At 44.9% G+C, this 6,000-nt stretch overlaps 1 long non-coding RNA gene across 1 annotated transcript in view; it reads left to right on the top strand.

Annotated features, from left to right (window-relative positions):
* Window positions 1–5,751, top strand: part of LOC146344517 (uncharacterized) — a 76,558-nt gene extending 70,807 nt beyond the window's left edge. The window contains exon 3 of the long non-coding RNA XR_014792236.1: window positions 1,585–5,751. This is a non-coding gene — a long non-coding RNA (uncharacterized LOC146344517). The remainder of the gene's footprint in view (window positions 1–1,584) is intronic.
* Window positions 5,752–6,000: the final 249 nt, after the last annotated feature.

Raw genomic sequence — 6,000 nt, forward strand, 5'->3', positions numbered from 1 at the left:
ATAAATTTTTAAAACATGAAAAACTGCGCTTGCTGTGGACAGGGGCACATGTCATGTGCCACGATCACCTTGGGGGTGCAGTAGAACCAGAATAAATGCCCCATGTAGATGGGGCCCAGGTGGGGCTGGAAAAACGCCTGCCTGCAACCTTGGAGAGCCACTGCCAGTCAGTGTTGACAATAAAGGGCTAGATGGACCAGTTGTCTGACTCAGTATAAGGCAGCTTCCTATGTTTAAATAAAGAAATAACATACAAAATATTATCTACGGGAGCTTGTGCAATTAAGGGCCCAGTCCTGCGGGGATAGTCGGCTGCCTCTGAACTTGGAGGCGATTGACTATCCAATGCAGGGTGGGCGGAGCCAGAGGGGATCTTCTTGTCTGTGCTCTGGCCCCCCTGCATTTGTGGCTAGATTGCCGATTTCAGCTATCTAGCTGGAGGGGCTCTGAGATGAGGGTGGGGGGAGGCCGGACGGTGCATAGGAAGTGTTGTACCAGCACTTCTGCCATCCCCTCCCCTCCCCGCCCACAGGAATGCTCCCTTTTCCCCTGTTCTGTGCTGCTCTTCCAAGCACGAAGCTGGGGACAAACCACGCCGCCTACAAGGTGGAGAGGGCAGGGGGCAGGAAGGTGGTTTTCTGGGAACCAAAAAGCCCTATGGCCATCCAGCCACTGTCTAATGGCTATAGGATTGTGCCCTTTCCCCATAGACCCATTAATAATATTAATGAACCTGTGGTTTGTTCCAGATACTTGTGTGTGGGTGCTTCCAGACAAGGCTTTTATCATGTAATCAACCTGCCTTGTTTATGAAATGGGGTGGGGTTGGGCATCCAGACAATGTTGTCTTCCATTTTTAACCCTCCTGTGTTTGCCCTCTGCTTCTTCTGTCTTTTTTCTTACCGCCAGAAATTGGTTAAGGAGGAAAAGACGGAATAGCTACACAACGCCTTTCAACTGATTGTGCTAGGAGCTGTCTGTCTGACAGCACCCTGTAATAACAAGTTGGCTTTTTCTTTGGGAGTGGAAACATCAGATATTCATGGTATCCCTAGTCCTTAGTATTGCTATTTTTGTTTTGCTGTGATGAATATGCTGTTGACAGAAGTGTTGTAAATGTCACCTCAGTCCCCAAAACACTGGGAGTCATCTCTCCTCAAAGGTACCCTCCTCTTCTTAAAGGTTAGTAGGAGAGGTCCTGGTTAGTCTTGATTGCCCTCTCCACACCCCCACAGCTGGGTCTGCAAGGTCCTGGGGAAATATAGCAGGGCATTCTTGGTGGTGGCACTCATAAACAAAGGTCTGCCTCAGCCATCTTTTAGAAAACACTGTAGTGATTTTGTTTACATTAAGGATAAGGATAAACATTTACAATGTTTATTTAATGGAAGATTGTATAGTGCCTGTATTGTCCACATATTTTTATGTGTGGTACACTAATGTTTATTGGTTAGTCTTGTATTTTTTTTAATAGATTTGGGGTTGGGAAACTATATTCTGTTTTAATGTTGCAAAGCTTTTCATTCAGACTGCATACGCTGATAAGTTAATTCCAGTTGCTCATAGAGACTTTTCCATTTGCAGCTTAATTTCAGCATCTGAAGGGTTGATCTGGCAGGATTACTTTCACTTAGATGGGCCTTTCGTTGTTTATTTGTTCAGTCGCCTCCGACTCTTCGTGACTTCATGGACCAGCCCACACCAGAGCTTCCTGTCGGCTACAAAACTCAATTTTCCAGTAGCATTTTGAGGGTTTGTCTCTTGTTTTGCTTCTTTGTGTTTGGTGCTGCCCCTCCCATTTTTCCTTCCTTGGATGGGGATATGAACCGTGCATCCCTGTTCAGATGGGTATAACATAAAAGGAGCCCTGTTGGATCAGACTAAAGGTCCATCCCGCCTAGTAACCAGTTTTCCAGCAAGATGCTTCTGAGAAGTCCACAAACAAAATGAAGGAACATTTTGTCCCGCAGCGAGTGCTGTTCTCTAGCATACATTACTCTCCAGTTCTCAGCAATGGCACATGCATACTTGTGGCTGTGCCCAGATGCAGATGGAAAGTGCCCTTACAATTCAGAATGGAGAAAATCAGTCATTGTTTGAATGAAAGACAATATCGTCCCTTTCATTTCTTATTACAGCAAGACACTGGAGCTGTAATAGCCTGAACATGCCTGTAACTATTTGCACAGCTGTTTAATCAAGCGAACCATTAGAAAGCAATCCAGTGCCAATGGTCTCAGTCAGTGGGCACTCCATTAATGCTGGCTTAACGTTGGTGTGGTATTGCTGTGACCCTATGGACATGTGGCAGCAAAGTGGAGCAGAAGACCACAGCTCCACCAAATTATAATGTAGCAATTCTAATGGGTGTTCCACCAGGGACCTTGGCAACACTATGCGTGCATGCACCAGTCATGGAGCAGCATGGCAGCGGGGCTATGGCTGGAAGGAGCCAAGCCATGAACAGTGTCGAGGAAATGCCATCACCCCAGAAGATACAATCTGCTAAGTTACACTGTGACCTAAGTAGCGTCAAGCAGAACAAGGTCCACCATTCTGTTCAAAGGGGTGGGATGCTGTCTCACTTTTCATTTGGATCTAACGGAGTCTGGCATAACCATCTCCCTTCAAGTCATGCACATACTTCAAGCATTACTGCAGATAGGACTTGGAGTTCCCACATGCCATATAGACATGTCCTGCAAGCTATTAACCTTTTGACAGAGAAACACACAGGGACTCACAGGGAAGCAAGGGTGGACAATCCAGCAGCACACCCAAACTGCACACTTGGCAGAAAGCAGGCACACAGAGAATGCCCAGGACAATGGCTGAAGCCCTGTGACAGGAACCATGGCCTTCTGAGTGGGTAGGAGCTTTTTGTTATTGTTGTTGCCAGGAGTGGGTAGAGACACACTAGAACAAACAAGGGAAGACACGACTGCAACACTTGCGAAAAATCCACCATCTCCTCAGTAGCTCACTGAGATAAGAGTGCCATTTGCATTCCGGTGGTGGAAAATAGGTACGGGGTGGGTGGGTTAACGTTTTGCTGGGCAGTGTGTGGGGAGAGATGTGGAGTTATGATAAAATTCACATTTTCCATGGCCACAAGCAATAATGGACACAGCAGCTCCCTATCCACACAGTCAACATGAGGAACGCACACCACGGGCCTTTTATCATCCCTCCAACCATCCAACCCATCAACCCAGCCATATGCATCAGAACTGAGAAAGCTGCAGAGGAAGAGTTGAGCAGAAGAGCACAGGTTCTGTGCGCATGGCATCCCAGGTTGGAGCCCTGGATGACATACCTCAAACCTGACAGTGTAGCACAAAGGCTAGAGGGTGTGTAGCATGTGCTGAGCCGGCTACTTAGCTGATCACCCTCTCAAGTTTTTCAGAACACCTTTTGTTCCATCCTGCCCCACCTCCTCTATGCTCATTGGTTTGATTGTCTATGCCTGCTGTTTATAACCCCAACCAATCTCAGGAGTTTGTATACACAGTGGTACAGGTGTGAGTAATCTCCAGACTGGATTACTGCAATGTGCTCTACGTGGGGCTGCCCTTAAGGCTGCTCTGGAAGCTGGAGCTAGTGCAGAACGCAGCAGCTCAGCTGTTGTTGGGAGCTGCCCCCTTTCGGCGTGCAACTCCTTTGCTGAGGGAACTGCACTTGCTGTCCATTTGCTACTGGGCCAGGTTTAAGGTTTTTGTACTAGTATACAAAGCCCTAAACAACTTGGGACCAGGATACCTGAGAAAGCACCTTCTTCCTTACCAACCTGCCCAATCACTGAGGTCATTGGAGGGCTTGCTCCTGGTGGTTGCACATGGATGTATGGCCTGACTGGAGTCCACCAGGAGAAGAGTCTTCAGTGTGGTGGCCCCCTTTCTTTGGAACTCCCTGCCTCTGGAGGTCAGGCAGGTGTCAGTACTGTGTTGTTTCCATCACCTTCTGAAAACAGCACTGTTCCAGGAGGCATTCCTTAACTAACCAGCCTTGGTTCTTACTGGCATTCTGTTTTTTAAAAAGCATAATTTTAATATTCTTTTTATTCTTTTACTATTTTACCTTTTATGTTCACTGCTCCAAAATCCGTTTTAGATATGGAGCAGTATACAAATATTGTAAGTAAACAAACAAACAGCTGTCAATGTGTAGTCCTGTGACTGGCTGTTGGAGTAACCAGGATCTATTCTCTGTGGTACTGTGGAGATGAAGCAGAGGGATCTTAGGGATCTGTCTAAGTCTCACTCTTCTGCTGCCCAGTTTTGGTTTTGTGCTGGCATTGCATTACAGTGGTGCAACCCTTGCAATATGCAGGCATGGAACATAGGATTGTGCCATGCTATTGATTAATCTGGTGATGAAATTACCCCGATTAGTTTGATTTTTCTGTCTGCCTCTCTATGCATATTAATGGACGCTGGCTTGTTTTAAGGACAGATAGAGGATGATTCTTTCAGATTCCACTTTTCCCATTAATTATTTTTCCATACATCTTGAGGCATCCTTTGGAGATAAAACAATGTTTTAAAAGATGGAAAATTGGAATGGCTCTCCTGTGATTGCTGCACTGGGCAATAACCTAGGTGTTCAGTCATTTATATTTCCACCAGCATGATGTTCTGCTTTATACCATCATTCATCATGTTACTAAATTCCCATCTGTACCCAAAATGAGTTTTCATTGCCATGTTGACTGAAAGTTATAGTCCACAGTCTATCTCTGTTAATTTAATATCCTTGTGTCAGTTTCATGTTCTTTGTCTTGCAAGTTAAAGGAGATGGTGTGTTTACTGAAATGCCTGTCTGACACTTCTGCAAGTATCTTTTGAGAAGTTATATTCTGCTTATGGGCTGGTATTCTGTGAGGGAAAATGACACCCTGGTTGAAATAGCTTATACAAACAATAAGAGAATATGGTCACTCATGTTTTCTTTCCCAGGGGGTTTTATGTAAGAATCTCCCACACTTCTGAACCACTTTGTTGATGTGGTGGAAGACAGACCACTTGAAAGGTGGGAAGAAAGGCTGGTAATCTCTGCTTTGAGGAACCTGCAACCTTTCATTTGGGAGAGAGTTTATCCTGCTAGGAACTATGTAGGAGAATATCTATGCTTTCGGAAGCAAATATTGCCTGTGTGACATCAGCTGCCATTACACCACTCTTCACCCTCACCATATGTCTATTTCCATGCCTAATAACTAAGGGACAAAGACTGCCATACTGAACAAGTCCAAACCTTTATGGCCATGTTCCTGCACATGTTCTCTTGCAATATTATGTGGCTATTAATCCAGACCCTTAGCTGGACATTGGGTTGGATCTAGATTTACACTGGATCAACTGGGCTGGCAGACGTGGATGTCCCCACCCACTCCTTCCCACCGGCAGCCCCTGGAAAATGCTATATAGATAGTCAGGAGGCCCTGCTGAATGCGGTGAGTTGTGGTGTGAGGGAGGGGGGATCCCCCCAAATCAGGTGTAGGGACCTTCTGCAAGCAGAACCCTTCCTCTTGTGGAAAGCTCCTTCCTCTCACAGAAAGCAGACCCTGGATCTAAACCACTTTATGGTGAGGAGGTGTGCTGGTGCCAAGTCAACGTGAAAGAGCAAAAATCTAAACAATTTTTTAAAAAATGTTTGAAATTACTTAATTGAAATCAAGGCTTAAGTACAAGGCACCCACATGCTCATCTAGGCCAGTTCTAGAGACTGAGAGCATCTCTACACCAGGTTAAAAAAAATCCCATAATTTTATTGGGGCTTTCTGCTTCCATTTTAAATTTTATTTATTTATTTATTTATTTATTTATTTATTTACTTCATTTCTATACTGCCCAATAGCCGAAGCTCTCTGGGCGGTTCACAAAAATTAAAACCAAACAACACACAATAAAACAATTTAAAATATATAGAACATTAAAACCACAATATAACAATACAACCACAATAAAACCTAGCAGCAGTACAGGAATTTAAAATACAGAT

This window comes from Heloderma suspectum, chromosome 5, assembly GCF_057233095.1.
Source record: "Heloderma suspectum isolate Gila_16-S chromosome 5, 16-S_ref, whole genome shotgun sequence".
NCBI lineage: Eukaryota > Metazoa > Chordata > Lepidosauria > Squamata > Helodermatidae > Heloderma > Heloderma suspectum.